We start from the raw sequence: 16,576 nt of genomic DNA, 5'->3' as shown, positions 1-16,576 counted from the left end.
TTTAAATCTTTATTTATTTATTCGAAATGTTGAATGACACAGAAGGAGAGAGAGAATCTTCCATCCTCTGGTTCCATCTCCAATTGACTGAAACAGCTAGGTCTGGGACAGGCTAAATCCAGCAGTCAGGAACTCCATCATGATCCCCCACATGGCTTGCAGATGTCCATGTACCTGGGACATCTTTTCCTGCCTTTCCAGTTGCATTAACAGGGAGGTGGACTGGAAGAGGAGCAGTCAGTACTTGAACTGGCACTCCAGTGTGCCATGTTGGTGTTGAAAGCAGTGGCTGAACCTACTATGCCACAACACCAGCCACAGCTAATACACTATTGTAAAGATTTACATGTTTCTGTACATATATGAATGTGTAGTTACACATTTTCACAGAATATATAGTACTTATCTGACAAGGCAGATCTTGACTAGTAGCCAGAGGCAGGAGAGTCTGAAACCAATGGCTCAGTAAGTGGTGAGTTTGAAAAGCCAGAATACAGTCCCACAGACATCAACTCAGAACCTAGAGGGACAAATGGAAAGAATCACTCTTTAGTATCTCAAACTTCTCAGACACTGACCTTGGCTCATACTCTGACTTTTCATAGTAATAGTACTAATAGTAATACTAGTACTAATAGTAATATTATTACTAATATTACTATTATCACTAATACTACTAATAGTAATCCTAGTACTGATGTTGTGGATTTCATCCATATGACACCTTGTACAGGTGCTACACAGCTTGCATTTTGTTTTCACAAAAATACTATCTCATATTTCCGACTTGTATGCTTTGACATCTGTCTGTCTCTCCATTTGTTCCATTGCCCTCCTTGGAATCTACCCTGTGTTTTAATGTTTCATCATTTTTCCCCCTCCTTTAACTCAGCCACCATTTTTCCTTTCTCTTCACAAATGTTCACTGACAACTTAACATTGCGTGTACATAGGGGCTTGTTGTGAGCACAGTTTCATATCCTATTATTAGAATTAGGAAATATCACATAGGCTGGAGCTTCTCCAAACCCCTCTTATGTCAGGTCCAGCTTCCCTATGGTGAGGCATCACACAGCCTTGTGCAGGTCAGATAGAGGCAAACCCCACAGGAAGACTCACATTCTTGGCACTCATGACCATCACATTCCTGGAAGGCGGCACATCAGTAGTTATAGGTCACCCACCTTTCATACCCATCATCGGAAAACAGTATGTCAGGAAGAACACTTTTGTTACAATTAAGTCTTTTCTCCACCTATCTTCTTCCCCACGCTTTCCTTTCTTTCAGGTCTCTGCAGTCTTGAGGCTCTTTGGTTCCTCGTTTGAAAGTGAACTGTGCAGAGGGAGTAGCTCTCCTTGTGAGCGGTCTTCAACTGTCCTGGGATCTGGATCACTATTGAGTCTACAGGTCCACAGCCTCTGACCCCGATCCCTAAAGGTGTTCAGAGGAAGAGGAAGGCAAGGGAAGTGAGATACAGGTTTAGGGTTTTGGAATTATGGGTAGGAGGTCCCAGAGAGAAGTCTGTGATTACAGTGGAGCTTGAAGAGACACTGTGGTCATTTGTCAGTTTCACCTGTAGGAATGAAGTTCTTCTGATCCTGTGCATACAAAACAGATGAATATGAATATTCATGATTTGAGCAGTAAGGATCATCTTTAACTTGAAATTTTAGTAATTTTATTAATCAGATCAGCCCACTTATCTTCCCACTACCAATATAGATTGTCTATCAATCAGTAAATTTGAATTTAGATGGAATCCATTATCTATGATAGACAATTTTTTAGCATGAGAATTTCTTTAAGCTCACTCATACAGAATTAAGTCTCAGTCTGTTCAGACTGATGTCAGAAAATATCATAGACTTGATAGCTTTTAAAGAACAGAAAATTACTTCTCACATTTCTGGAAGCTAGGAAGTCCAAGATTAGGGCTCCAACATATTCGTTATCTGGTGATGAGCTTCCTGGTTCATAGATGGCATCTTCTGACTGTTTCTTCATGTGTCAGAAGGGATGAAGGAGTTCTCTTGGGTCGCTTGCGTAAAGCAGAAATTTCAACTATGTGGGCACCATCCCTATGACCTAAAAACCTATCAAAGAATTCATCTTCCAATATCATCACCTTGGAGTACCATATTAACATATGCATTGTGGAGAGAATACCTACAATTGGGCCCTAGCAAACTGATTAGTGCATTGCTTTCATTGAGAAAATTTGCAATAGAAATACCACAGCACTGCAGAGCCTCATGAAGTATAAATCTATCCCTGATCTCTCTGCCAGCCCATATCACCCAGCCAAAAGAGCTTTTAAGCCTCTGACTTTTCTACTTACAAGGTTCATAGATGGAATTCCTGTCCCTGGGCTTACTCCAAACATATCAGTTCCTCCTGACTCATGGCTGCCTGGTCTCCCCCAACACAGTAGAGTTTCTTTGTGAGGATTTCTCCAGTACCACCAAAGACTGAACATCAGTGCAAGTGGTTGAAGAGAGAAACGTATGTGGTTCCATGTGAGAATGTTAATGCATGAATATAAATATGATGATGTAATTATGAGAAGAGTGCACATGGGTGTGCACAAGAGTATGAATCAGTAAACCTGTGAGTTTGTGTGTATGTGTGCTTGTATAAGTACATACTGTGGTTAAGCTCATTTTTATCCTAAATCCTGTGAGTCATCACTCCATTAAATTATGGTCTTTTTTTTTTATGGCTCCTGCTTAGCGGTTATCCATTTATAGAAAATCCAGCATATGTCAAGAGAGAAGCTACTGCTAGGGTGTAGCAAGTTAAATATCAATGTGCAACCATTATGAAAGAAAACTTGACCATGAGCCTAATATTAAGTGAATGTTTTAAAGAAATCCATACCTCAGGGTGGAAAAAGTGGGATAGAGATGCTTAAGGAACAGAAGAACGTCTTTAGGAAGAAGAGGATTCCATTTCTCAGAAGCAAAAGTTTCCCTCCCTTCATGGATCTCCAGAGAGCAAGGGTTGGATGTTGACTTAGAACCCACAGGCTGCCTCCCAAGGGTGCTTCTCCTGCTGCTGAATTCACTATAGAGAATGTGTAGGAAGAGGCCTCATCAGCCTTGGATCGTTGACCTGCCGTCACCTGTCCTGAAATATTGACCCCAGGTCCTGGGCACTTCACAGCTCAAAGCTCGGAGGGCGCTGCTTGACTATTGCTGTGCAGACATTGTGTTCTAATGTGATATCTGCATGAGTATTCCTTGACAGAACCAAGTCTTAAATATCTTGCCAAGTGAAAATTTAGACCAACAGAGGAGTGAGGCTACACCAACCATAGGAAACCAGGCATAAGTTTCCAAGAGTGCTTTCCTAGTGACTGTCTTACTTCATCTTACTGCAGTACCACAGAAACTTTACATGTTCCTCTCCCCTCCAAAATCTTCCCAGCAGAGCCATCACACAGCAGTTGTTAGATCCACATTCAGTGCTCATGTTGCTAGGACTAAAACATCATGTATATTATGATTTCTCGTCCTTATCTTTTATAATATTTTTGTTTTCTCTGGATGTGGTAGTATCTATTCACCATTGGGCTTAGTTTTTATAAGAGTCTATATACTTTTCATTGATTTCACTCTAAATCCTCCTTGAGTTGTGAAAATCAACCATACAATGAAATACGTGATACATTTTGCACATTTTCCCCTCTTGGGGGAAGTTCTTCAAACCTTCTCGCTAATTCCAGTTGCTCTGGTTGTTCTTCATTCCTTGAGTTTGGCTCTCCTTGGAGGATTTGCTTTCACCATCATCTGAGGTTTTCCCTTGGACTCTCATAGTTGACTTTCCATTTCTGGATCCAGCTTTTCCTTTTACTTCTTTACTCTTGTTGGACAGAAAACACAATCTTATTTCTGAGGAAAGGTACAGTGAAGGTATTTTTTCTGATATGCTGATCATTATTTATTTGCAAATTTGCAGCTATTTATTTATATATTTATATAAATATATTTATGTATTTATGCAAGTTGGCTGGTCATAGGTTTCCAACTTATAAACAATTTGTCTTAGAAGGTTTAAGGCATTTCCTTGTTGAGCTTTAGTTGATGCTGCTTTTGAGAACTTACGTTTTCCCCTGTGTCTTTATTCTTTGTGTGAGGCTTATTTTTTCTTTGAAATCCAAAAATATTTTGTTTATGGGTATTCAAAAATTTTACCATTAAATGTCTCATTTTTTGTGCCGAACCCTTCCATCTGGAAACTTGTGTCTTTTAATGAAAGGAAAGTCTTTTGAAATTTTTTGGGATCCTAATGAATCCTTTGTTTTCTCTAATGTCTATATATAAGACTTTTATTATTTATATGTTGAGATATTTGAGCTAGTTTTAAAAAATTTTAGTGTTTTTATTCTACTTTATATCATATGTATATTTATATATGTGTATTTATAAATCATAAATTTTGTCAACATTATGTTCTACCTTTTTCTTCAGTGTTCTCTTTTCCATAACTCATGCCATTTCTTTTCATCTGCAGAAAACATATTTTTTTAAATTCATGGGCTACATATCTTAGAGCCATTTCAGGTGAAGCATAAACAACAATCAGAATATCTGGAGTCTCCACATCTTCTTTCCCCCCAACCATAATTTCCCCTATTATTATCTTGCATTTATTTAATTTATTTGGCATGGTTGATTCCCATACACATTCATACCTTTCTTCCTGCATAACCTTTGGCAATCAATGATCTTTTTGCTTACTCCATAACGAAACCTTTCCCTCAGTTTCATATAGCTGGCATTTTAGAGTATGTAGAGTGTAGTCCAGCTTCATTCCCTTAGAAAGATGCATGTAGTGTATGTTTATGTCAATTTCACAACTCATGCATTCTAGGCCATTGACATTGTGATTGGCATTGTGCTGCAACAGGTTACGTCACTGCCTGTGCTGTGAACAAACATTCAAAATGATTGCTATTGAAGTCCTGGCTGCTATACTTCTGATCCAGCTCCCTGCTAATGCAACTTGGAAAGCAGTGCAATATGGCCCAAGTGCTTGGGTCCCTGTCACCCATGTGGGAGACCCAGATAGAGTTCTAAGGTCTTGGTTTTGGCCTTGCCCAGTCCTGGTCATTGTGACCATTGAGAAGTGAACCAGTGGATGGAAGATTCTCTCTCTCTCTCTATGCCTCCAAATACACAAAAATGTATCTTTTTAAAAACTGACACCCTCAGTTACTGCCCATAATAATTACAGCTAGTACAGGCTGTAATCATTGGAGCACAACAGGTTAAGCTGCCACTTGAAGCATAGACATCCACATTGAAGTGCCAGTTCAGGTTTGGATGCAATACTTCTGATCCGACATTTGTTGCTGCACCTGGGAAGGTAGCAAAAGATAGCCCAACTACTTGGATCATTTGTACCCACTGGGAGACCCAGATGGAGTTCAGGGTTCTTGGATAACTTCTCATCTTTCACTGTCTGAAGGATCTATGCAGATCAGAGTACTGAAATCAAGACACACTACCAATTTTTTTGCAAGGACTAAATCTGAACTAGGTGTTGTGAGGCTAGAGTGGAAGTGGGGTCCCTTCTTTCAGGTTTAAGGATGAAGCAGAGAGGCTAATCCTTCTGGTCATGATGGGGTAACTGCATTAGTCTCACTATAGAGTGCAGTGAGATGCCAACTGAACACAAGTTTGTTCATGAAGATATCTAATCTTCAGGATGTATCCCCAGGACACTGTGCCTTCCAGAGATTGGTTCTAAAAAACTAGGGAACCAGATTCAAGTATTCAGGATATGAGGGCCCTCTTTTTTTTTAAGTAAGACTAACCCCTGTGGACCTTGGGCACACATAGATTTGGAAATGAAGTTTGAGGACTTTAAGGAAGACATTGTTAAATTCTGAAATGAGGAATGAGGCATTTTCTTACTGCAGGAGAAGCAGCATCCTGTGCCCAGAGAGTAGGTAACAAATGCTTGCTACCACATGTTTCATTGGAAGCAACTGTCTGAGCATTCATATCTGGAAACTTGAATTAATGAGAGTTGGGCAATACATGATTCATGTCTACAACCTCCTCTCTGTAGATGATAAGGTTTCACTTTGCATCCTAATCTTTCAACCATTGTTTCTGAGCTTTCTAGTAAAACAGCCAGAATCAAATTCTGAGGAAAAAAAAAGGCTTTTTTCAACATTTATTCTTTAATCTATGATTCATTTTCTTACAGTTCACATTTCATTTGCTTGAAATTGTCCCTGATTTTCTGTACTGATTCACATAAGAAAACCAACTTGAAGAGACTCCAATATGGTGGAATAGCAACAGGGTGATCTGCTCTAGGCTAGGCAAAAACAGTAAAAAAAATACATAAAGTGCATTCTCAGGGGAAAGTTACAGGGAAAACTGCAATGGATATTCTGCAGAAGAGGGAGTGACACTGTGAATATGCGTGGAAGGTGCAGACATGCAACAAGGTGTATGGATTCAAGAAACAACCCCATCATCCCTGAGTGGGAAAGGATCCTTTTTGAAAAGCAAGGTGAGATCAGATTGCAGTGGCTTGTGCCACAACTGATATAGCCAGAGAGAGAGCTTAGCAGACTACACTGTATTTGAGTCTGGGCCAGAGCCCTGAGGGGAACAAGGTATCTGCTCACCCAGAGAAAGAAAAGGGGTATCTCTCTGTCTCCACATCTCCCACCGCAATGTCACAACTGGCTGTGAGAGGGTGAATAGCATTCTGGGTGTAACCAGGCAGCACCTGCTGCAGGCCTTGTGGATGCACCCAGCAAGTGGCAGGAACTTTCTCCATTTTGTCAGCAGAGCCAACTGCAGCAGTTCTGCTGTACCCACCCTACAGCGGGCGGGAAGAAAGAATCATTCAGGCATTAGTACCACCTGTAGAATCTCTTATACGTGCCCAGGATGATTGCGAAAGGAGTAGAGCAGCAGCCATGGTTATTACGCATGCATGTGAGATTTTACCATAGGGAAAAATTTGCAGTACCCGCTTGACTTTGAGTCTGGCTAGGAGGATTGACAGGGAATGAGCATCCACATATGAAGATAAGGTGCCCTTAACATCTCAACAAACCATAGGCTCTGGGGCTCTGGAACTCAATCCTCCTAGAAAGAGCACCCACAGGCAATGGGTTCTGGGAACCCTCAGCCTCATTGTGGATGGGACAGGCTAGCTGGGCAGAGTGGAACCATTGCACTCCATGACTGTGGGAGCCCTGAGTGCTGAGACTGTGAGAACACTGTGACTGCATGAGAGGATGTAGGGTGTAGCTGGGTATCTGCAAAATAACTGTGAGTGGTTCCACATGCTCAGAGCTCCCTGATTACCTGGGGTGGGTGTCTGCAGCAGGATCCAGGATAACACTGAAGACTGCACAGATCCTTCCACAGTTCATGTGGAAGCACAAATGAGTATTACACCCACTGAGGGCTAGCACCTGGGCATTAATCACTTTGAAAGAGAGGAAATGAGAGTGTGTTCAAGCCAGCAGAGGTGACCATACAAACTTCTGTTAACTAGAAGAGATCTACTATACCCAACTTGGGTGTTACCCTCATTACTCACCCCATCCTGGAGCACTGACCAGAGCTCCTTGTCCACACACAAAACACACCTCTGGGTTTTTATTGCAATAACAGACATTCCATAAAGTCACAGAGGCATAGTTCATTTTTCATAGTCTCTAGGTCATAGTCTAACACTTAGATACTGAACAACATGCCCTGAATTTGCAGTGAGTAATAGAAGAAATCAAAAGAGAAATCAAAAAGATCCTGGAAATGAATAAAGTTGACAATGCAATGTATCAAAAATTATGGGATATAGCAAAAGCAGTGTTAAGAGGGAAGTTTATAGCAATTTGGTGCCTATATCAAGAAATTGGAAAGACATCAAATCAATGAGTTTTCAACGCATCTAGAGACATAGAAAACCAATGAACCAAACTCAAAATTAGTAGGAGGAAATAAATTATTAAATTATGGGATGCAGCAAAAGCAGTGTTAAGAGGAAAGTTTATATCAATAGGTGCCTACATCAAGAAATTGGAAAGGCACCAAATACATGAGCTTTCAATTCACCTCAAGGATCTAGAAAATCTACAGCAAACCAGACCCAAATCTAGTAGAAGAAGAGAAATAATTAAAATCAGAGAAGAAATCAACATGATTGTATCAAAAAAAAATTACAAAAAATCAGCCAAACGAGGAGCTGGTTTTTTGAAAAAATAAACAAAATTGACACCCCATTGTCCCAACTAACTAAAAAAAGAAGAGAAAAGACCCAAATCAATAAAATCAGAGATGAAAAAGGAAACACAACAACAGACACCACAGAAATAAAAAGAATCATCAGAAACTACTACAAGGACTTGTATTCCAGCAAACAGGGAAACCTATCAGAAATGGATAGATTCCTGGACACATGCAACCTACCTAAATTGAACCAGGAAGATATAGAAAACCTAAACAGACCCATAACTGAGACAGAAATTGAAACATTAATAAAGGCCCTCCCAACAAAGAAAAGCCCAGGACCAGATGGATTCACTGCTGAATTCTACCAGACATTTAAAGAAGAACTGACTCCAATTCTTCTCAAACTATTCAGAGCAATCGAAAAAGAGGGAGTGCTCCCAAATTCTTTATATGAAGCCAGCATCACTTTAATTCCTAAGCCGAAAAAGATGCAGCATTGAAAGAGAATTACAGACCAATATCCCTGATGAACATAGATGCAAAAATCCTCAATAAAATTCTCGGCAATAGAATGCAACAACACATCAGAAAGATCATCCACCCAGACCAAGTGGGATTTATCCCTGGTATGCAGGGATGGTTTAATGTGCGCAAGACAATCAATGTGATACACCACATTAACAGACTGCAGAAGAAAAACCATATGATTATCTCAATAGACGCCGAGAAAGCACTTGATAAAATACAACACCCGTTCATGATGAAAACTCTAAGCAAACTGGGTTTGGAAGGAACATTCCTCAATACAATCAAAGCAATCTATGAAAAACCCACAGCCAACATCCTATTGAATGGGGAAAAGCTGGAAGCATTTCCACTGAGATCTGGTACCAGACAGGGATGCCCACTCTCACCACTGCTATTCAATATAGTTCTGGAGGTTCTAGCCAGAGCTATTAGGCAAGAAAAAGAAATTAAAGGGATACAAATTGGGAAGGAAGAACTCAAACTATCCCTCTTTGCAGATGATATGATTCTTTATTTAGGGGACCCAAAGAACTCTACTAAGAGACTATTGGAACTCATAGAAGATTTTGGCAAAGTAGCAGGATATAAAATCAATGCACAAAAATTAACAGCCTTTGTATACACAGGCAATGCCACGGCTGAGGAAGAACTTCTAAGATCAATCCCATTCACAATAGCTACAAAAACAATCAAATACCTTGGAATTAACTTAACCAAGGACGTTAAAGATCTCTACGATGCAAATTACAAAACCTTAAAAAAAGAAATAGAAGAGGATACCAAGAAATGGAAAAATCTTCCATGCTCATGGATTGGAAGAATCAATATCATCAAAATTTCCATTCTCCCAAAAGCAATTTATAGATTCAATGCAATTCCAATCAGGATACCAAAGACCTTCTCAGATCTGGAAAAAATGACGCTGAAATTCATATGGAGGCACAAGAGACCTCGAATAGCTAAACAATCTTGTACAACAAAAACAAAGCTGGAGGCATCACAATACCAGATTTCAGGACATACTACAGGGCAGTTGTAATCAAAACAGCATGGTACTGGTACAGAAACAGATGGATAGACCAATGGAACAGAATTGAGACACCAGAAATCAGTCCAAACAACTACAGCCAACTTATATTTGATCAAGGATACAAAACCAATCCCTGGAGTAAGGACAGTCTATTCAATAAATGGTGCTGGGAAAACAGGATTTCCACGTTCAGAATCATGAAGCAAGACCCCTACCTTTCACCTTACACAAAAATTCATTCAACATGGATTAAAGACTTAAATCTATGATCTGAAACCATCAAATTATTAGAGAGCATTGGAGAAACCCTGCAAGATATAGGTACCGGCAAAGACTTCTTGGAAAGGACCCCATGAGCACAGGCAGTCAAAGCCAAAATTAACATTTGGGATTGCATCAAATTGAGAAGTTTCTGTACTGCAAAAGAAACTGTCAGGAGAGTGAAGAGGCAACTGACAGAATGGGAAAAATATTTGCAAACTATGCAACAGATAAAGGGTTGATAACCAGAATCTACAAAGAAATCAAGACACTCCACAACATCAAAACAAACAACCCACTTAAGAGATGGGCCAAGGACCTCAATAGACATTTTTCAAAAGAGGAAATCCAAATGGCCAACAGACACATGAAAACATGTTCAAGATCACTAGCCATCAGGGAAATGCAAATCAATACCACAATGAGGTTTCACTTCACCCCAGTTAGAATGGCTCACGTTCAGAAATGTAACAACAATAGATGCTAGAGAGGATGTGGGGAAAAAAGGACACTAACCCCCTGTTGGTGGGAATGCAAACTGGTCAAGCCACTGTGGAAGTCAGTCTGGAGATTCCTCAGAAACCTGAAGATAACCCTACCATACAACCCAGCCATCCCACTCCTCGGAATTTACCCAAAGGTAATTAAATTGGCAAACAAACAAGCAGTCTGCACATTAATGTTTATTGCAGCTCAATTCACAATAGCCAAGACCTGGAACCAACTCAAATGCCCATCAACAGTAGACTGGATAAAGAAATTATGGGACATGCACTCTATGGAATACTATACAGCAGTCAAAAGCAATGAAATCCGGTCATTTGCAAAAAGATGGAGGAATCTGGAAAACATTATGCTGAGTGAATTAACCCAGTCCCAAAGGGACAAATATCATATATGTTCTCCCTGATCAGTGACAACTAACTGATGACCAAAGGGGAAACCTTTTGAAGTGAAATGGACACTATGAGAAACAGTGACTTGATCAGCCCTTGCCCTGACTGTCGATGAACAACTTAATACGTTTTCCCTCTAGTATTTTTTTGTTTGTTCTACTTAATACTTTTGGTTGAATACTGTAATCAATACACAGCTATTCTTAAGTGCTGAAACTTAACTGAAAAGTGATTGCTGTTAAATATAAGAGTGGGAATAAGAGAGGGAAGAGATGTGCAATTAGGGACATGCTCAGGCTGACTTACCTCAAACGGTAGAGTTAGAAACATCCCAGGGGATTCCAATTCAATCCCATCAAGGTGGCATGTACCAATGCCATCTCACTAGTCCAAGTGATTAATTTCTGTTCACAATTGATCATAATGATAGGACTAAGAGCCAAAGGATCACATAAACATGGCTAGTGTCTGCAAATACTAACTGTTATAATAAAAATGGAGAGAACGATCCAACATGGGAAGAGATATACACAGCAGACTCATAGAATGGCAGATGTCCTAAACAGCACTCTGGCCTCAGAATCAGCCCTTAATTCATGCGGATCTGGCTGAAAAGCCCATGAGAGTATTTCAGGCATGGAAAGCCAAGACACTCTGTCAAAATAAAAAAATGACCTAAATGAAAGATCCCTGCTAGTGAGCCCATTGGAAAGAACAGGTCATCAAAGAAGGAGGTGCCTTTCTCTGAAGGGAGGAGAGAACTTCCACTTTGACTACGACCTTGTCTAAATATGATCAGAGTTGTTGAACTCAAAAGGCTTCCATAGCCTTGGCAACTCATGACAAGAGCCTAGGGTGATTACTGATGCCATAAACAAGAGTGTCAATTTGTTAAGTGAACAACAAGAGTCACTGTGCACTTACTCCTCATGTAGGATCTCTGTCCTTAATGTGCTGTACATTGTGATTTAATGCTATAACTAGTACTGAAACAGTGTTTTTCACTTTGTGTTTCTGTGTGGGTGCAAACTGTTGAAATCTTTACTTAACACATGCTAAACTGATCTTCTGTATATAAAGAATTGAAAATGAATCTTGATGTGAATGGAAGGGGAGAGGGAATGGTAAAGGGGAGGTTTGCAGGTGGGAGGGAAGTTATGGGGGGGAAGCCATTGTAGTCCTTAAGCTGTACTTTGGAAATTTATATTCATTACATAAAAGTTAAAAAAATAAATAGATCTAGACAATTATATTCAATTTTTTTTTTTTTTTGCCAAAGAGCAAAATCAGCTCTGTGCAGAAAGTTTAATCATTTCGAAAATGCTCCCAAAACAACTGAACACTCATAGGCCAAAAAGGAAAAGAGAAAAGAAAGAAAAGAGACAGAATACAGACATTGGCTTTTTCTTCTCACAAAGTTAATTCAAAATGGGTCACAAAAATAAATGCAAAATACAAATATAATACTATTAGACATAATATACAAAATATCTAGGTGACTTTGCTCTGCTAATGGTTTTCACTTCAATATCAAAGGCATCTTCTGTGAAAGGAAGAATTGACTAATTGAACTTCATGAAAAAGAAAAATTTCTACTTTACAAAGGATAACAACAAGGTAATGAGGGGAAAATCATGGAATGAGAAATATTTACAAAAAATGTGATAAAATTTAATTAAAATATTCAAAGAACTCTTAAAACTCAGCAGTGTGAGGGCCTAAGTTGTGGTGCAGCAGGTTGGAACCCTGGCTTGCAGTTCTGGCATCTCATAAGAGCACTGACTCGAGTCCCAGTTGCTCCACTTCCAATACAGCTCCCTGCCAATGTGCCTGGGAAAGCTGTAGTAGGTGGCCCAAGTGTTGGACCCCAGCACCTGCACGGGAGACCCGGAAGCTGCTCCTGGCTCCTGGATTTGGATTAGCTCAGTTCCAGCCATTGTGCCCATTTGGGCGGAGAACCAGAGGATGGAAGCCGTCTCTCTGAATCTAAAGATTCAGAAGAATATGGAACCATGGCAACCATGTGGCATTGCTAGTGGGAATGCAAAGGTTGACAATATTTGGAAGACAGTTTGGCAATTTCTTAGAGAAATAATATATGCATATCATGTTTTCCAGCTATTGTGCTTTTTGGTATATATTCAAATGGGATGAAAATTCATATCTACTCAAAAACTTGCACAAGAGTGCTTATAACAGCTCTATTCATCATTGAAACAGCTTTATTCATCATTGAAAGAAATTGGAAGACATCAAGATATGTTCAATAATTAAATGGGTAAACAAACTATAATACTAACATACAATGTAATATTACTTAAATATTATTTAGTGTTCAAAGAAATGAGTTATTAAGCCATGAAAATACATGGGAGAACCTTATGGATATTATAACTGAAATAAACCATATGCAAATGTTTAGGCCTTGATTTTCATAATGTAACATTCTGGCAAAGGCAAAACAATGGTGACATGAAAAATATTATTTGTGGGCAGAGTCCAGTGAGAGTGAGAGATGAATAAGCAGAGAACAGAGGGTTTTAGGGCAGTGAATTTATTCTGTATGGTATCACAATTATGCACATATATTATCAACATTGATCAAATCGATAGAATGAACAAGAGTGAATGATATATAAAGTATGAACTATTGTTGATATTGGTTCAATGCATGTAAGAAACTATAAATGAGAGTTACTAATAGAAGGAAAGCCCGAGTGTGAATGTGGGAAGGGTATATGTATGTGGTCACTGTCTATATTTTCCACTTAGTTTTTCTATGAACCTTATGCTGCATTTCAGAAATAAATTCTAAAAATAAACAACAAAATTCTTGTTCTGACAGTTCTAGCGAAGTTGAACTTTGTATTATTCTACTCTTATTGTAGGCATACCAGTGCTAATCTCCTGAATTTGAATTGAGATCAGAAATTGGTGTAATGGCATGTGAGAAGTCACTGAACTGAAGGTTAGAAAACACTGTGCACTTATTCCTCATGTAGGATCTCTGTCCTTAATGTGCTGTACATTGTGATTTAATGCTATAACTAGTACTCAAACAGTATTTTTCACTTTGTGTTTCTATGTGGGTGCAAACTGTTGAAATCTTTACTTAATACATGCTAAAATGATATTCTGTATATAAAGATAATTGAAAATGAATCTTGATGTGAATGGAAGGGGGGAGGGAGAGGGAAAGGAGAGGGTTGTGGGTGGGAGGGATGATATGGGGGGGGGAAGCCATTGTAATCCATAAACTGTACTTTGGAAATTTATATTCATTAAATAAAAGTTAAAAAAAGAAAAAAAAAGAAAAATGGTATTCTAAGACAATGTCTTTATTGTGCATTTGTGACACTATATTTCACTGAGGTACCACTTGCTCATTCCTAAACATCAAAACAAACTTGGGCTAGTTGATCTCAGAGACCCCTTCTATCTTTGGATTATGTATGGTTGTGGGGCTAATGTTTGTTGCAGCAATTAATATGCAATTTGGGACTTCTGCATTCCTTGGCAGAGCCTGAGTGTCAGTCTCAGTGCTGCTCTCCATTCCAACTTCCTAATAATGCACACCCTGGGAGGCAGCAGGCAATGACTCACATTCTTGGGGCCAGGCTACCCATGTTGTTGACTTGCGTTGAGTTTCTGGCTCTCAGTTCTAGTCTGACCAAGCACCAGTCAATGGGGGCATCAGAGGAGTGAACCAGCAGATGGGAGGTCTCTCTGTCTCATCTTTCTTTCCCAGTCCATCTCTCAACTTTTCAAAAAAATTACACAGGGTATTTTTTTAAACACTATGTGCATATAAAATGTAAAGCCAGGACCACAGGTCAAAGAAAAGGAGGAGAAGCAGAGCAGGGTCACTTATCTTCAAGGAGTAATGTGATTGCTGTAAAGAGACTGACAGAGCTCATTGAACCCAAAACAAATTGGTGTGGTTCTGTTAAAAGTTTAGAACTCTGTGAATTAAACAGAAAATTTCTTCTCTTTGCCCTGGATGTAGCATTCACCTAGAAGTGGAATTGTTCAAGATCTAAACTTTTTTGACCTTGATTTTAATCAATTGTTCTGATAATCATGAACTAAATTTATATTTATTTTGAAAGTCACTGATTAGGGTGATTCACAGAATAGTGAATCACAGCACACACTGAAAATGTTGGTGAGCTCAGTTGAACTGAAGGCCTTTTTTGAAGAAGAGAGCAAGACATGGGACACATGGGGTCAGTTCAGAAGCCTAACATCAGCAGTTTGTGTGTCTTTGGCCTTGGGACTGAAACTCAAAGGCCAAGTTTCTTCATCCCTCTAATCGAATGATTTTACCTTAGGCAAAGGTAACAGAATCTGTCAGAATCTCTTTATTCATGACCAATAAAACATTATTTGACAAGACTTAAGTTTTACAAATATATTATAAAAATATAGCTCTATCCAATTTACAGAAACATCTGATGATACTGTAAAAACATGCCTTTGTATAAACATAGTCATTGGTGATCTAGTAATGCTTATCTTTCAGTGAGATTTACCTTCTCATCAACACAGAGTCACCTCCTGTTCAGGTCAACAGGTTGTGGTTCTTTGAGCTGTGGATCCATTGAATGATTTCCCTTCCTCTCCTCCTCTATTGATAGCATCTGCAAGAGCATTCTTTCTATTATGTCCCTGAATGGCTGCATTATTTCACTTTTCATTTCAGACTATGACAGACCCAAACCAACAGAATCATCCTTGGCCAGAGTCGAACGTGAGGTGAGGGTAATTTTAGTTTTCCAAGCATTTCCAGCAAATTCTTTGAGATTGTCTCTTCTCTTGGTTACACTGACCACGTTTTACCTCTACAGTGATTTAAAGGGAAGAATCCTTTTTCTGTTTGTATGAGCATATGTGGTTTGTTATCTTAGGAGTCCATCAAAGGAACTCCTATTGTCTGCAATGTCTGTTTCATTATGAACATAGTGTGTTGTTTATTGAGAGTCACTAATATTTTAGATTTCATTTGTTTGTTGAAGTTGTTCTAGAGGCTGCCTGTGTGTAGGACATAGTACACAAGATGGGCATCAGAAGATCTCAGTTGAAATCCCCCGGAATAGACACTGTTGCATAGTAGTTCAGCTGCTTTCGACACAGGCATTCAATGTCAGACAGACATTCTCTTTCTCTCTCTTCTCTGCCTTCCAAATAAAGTAAAATAAAGCTTTAAAAGTAATATGAAAATTTATTTAAAAAAAATCCCAAAACCTATAGTAAACACAAAAACCCAAATTCCTTTTGTGTATTTTGTGAGCTCTGTGTCTCTGGCCAAGACTTCTGTTTTCTAGGAATCTCTATTTATTCATTTGAAACATAATAATTAGTATTGCCCTCCTTCTAGCATTTTTCTTTGAAAATTTAGCGATGAAAATCTTTTCAACTGATTTAGCTAGTGACTTGGTTAATTTTGATCTTTCAATATTTATGTCTTATGATAACTATTTTATGTTTAGTTAGCTGTAATACTATTATAGTATATTACATATTTGAATAGCTGCCATCAAGTATCTGAATTTCTGACATATCTTCAAGAAATACACACAAATATATTTTATAAACATATATAATATGTTAATATACAAGCTATAGCATACTCTGATTTCTTTCAGTAATACTC

The sequence above is a fragment of the Oryctolagus cuniculus genome, chromosome 15 (assembly GCF_964237555.1).
Source record: "Oryctolagus cuniculus chromosome 15, mOryCun1.1, whole genome shotgun sequence".
In the NCBI taxonomy this organism is placed as follows: Eukaryota; Metazoa; Chordata; class Mammalia; order Lagomorpha; family Leporidae; genus Oryctolagus; species Oryctolagus cuniculus.
The sequence above is the reverse complement of the archived record's forward strand: the minus strand, read 5'-3'. Positions refer to the sequence as shown.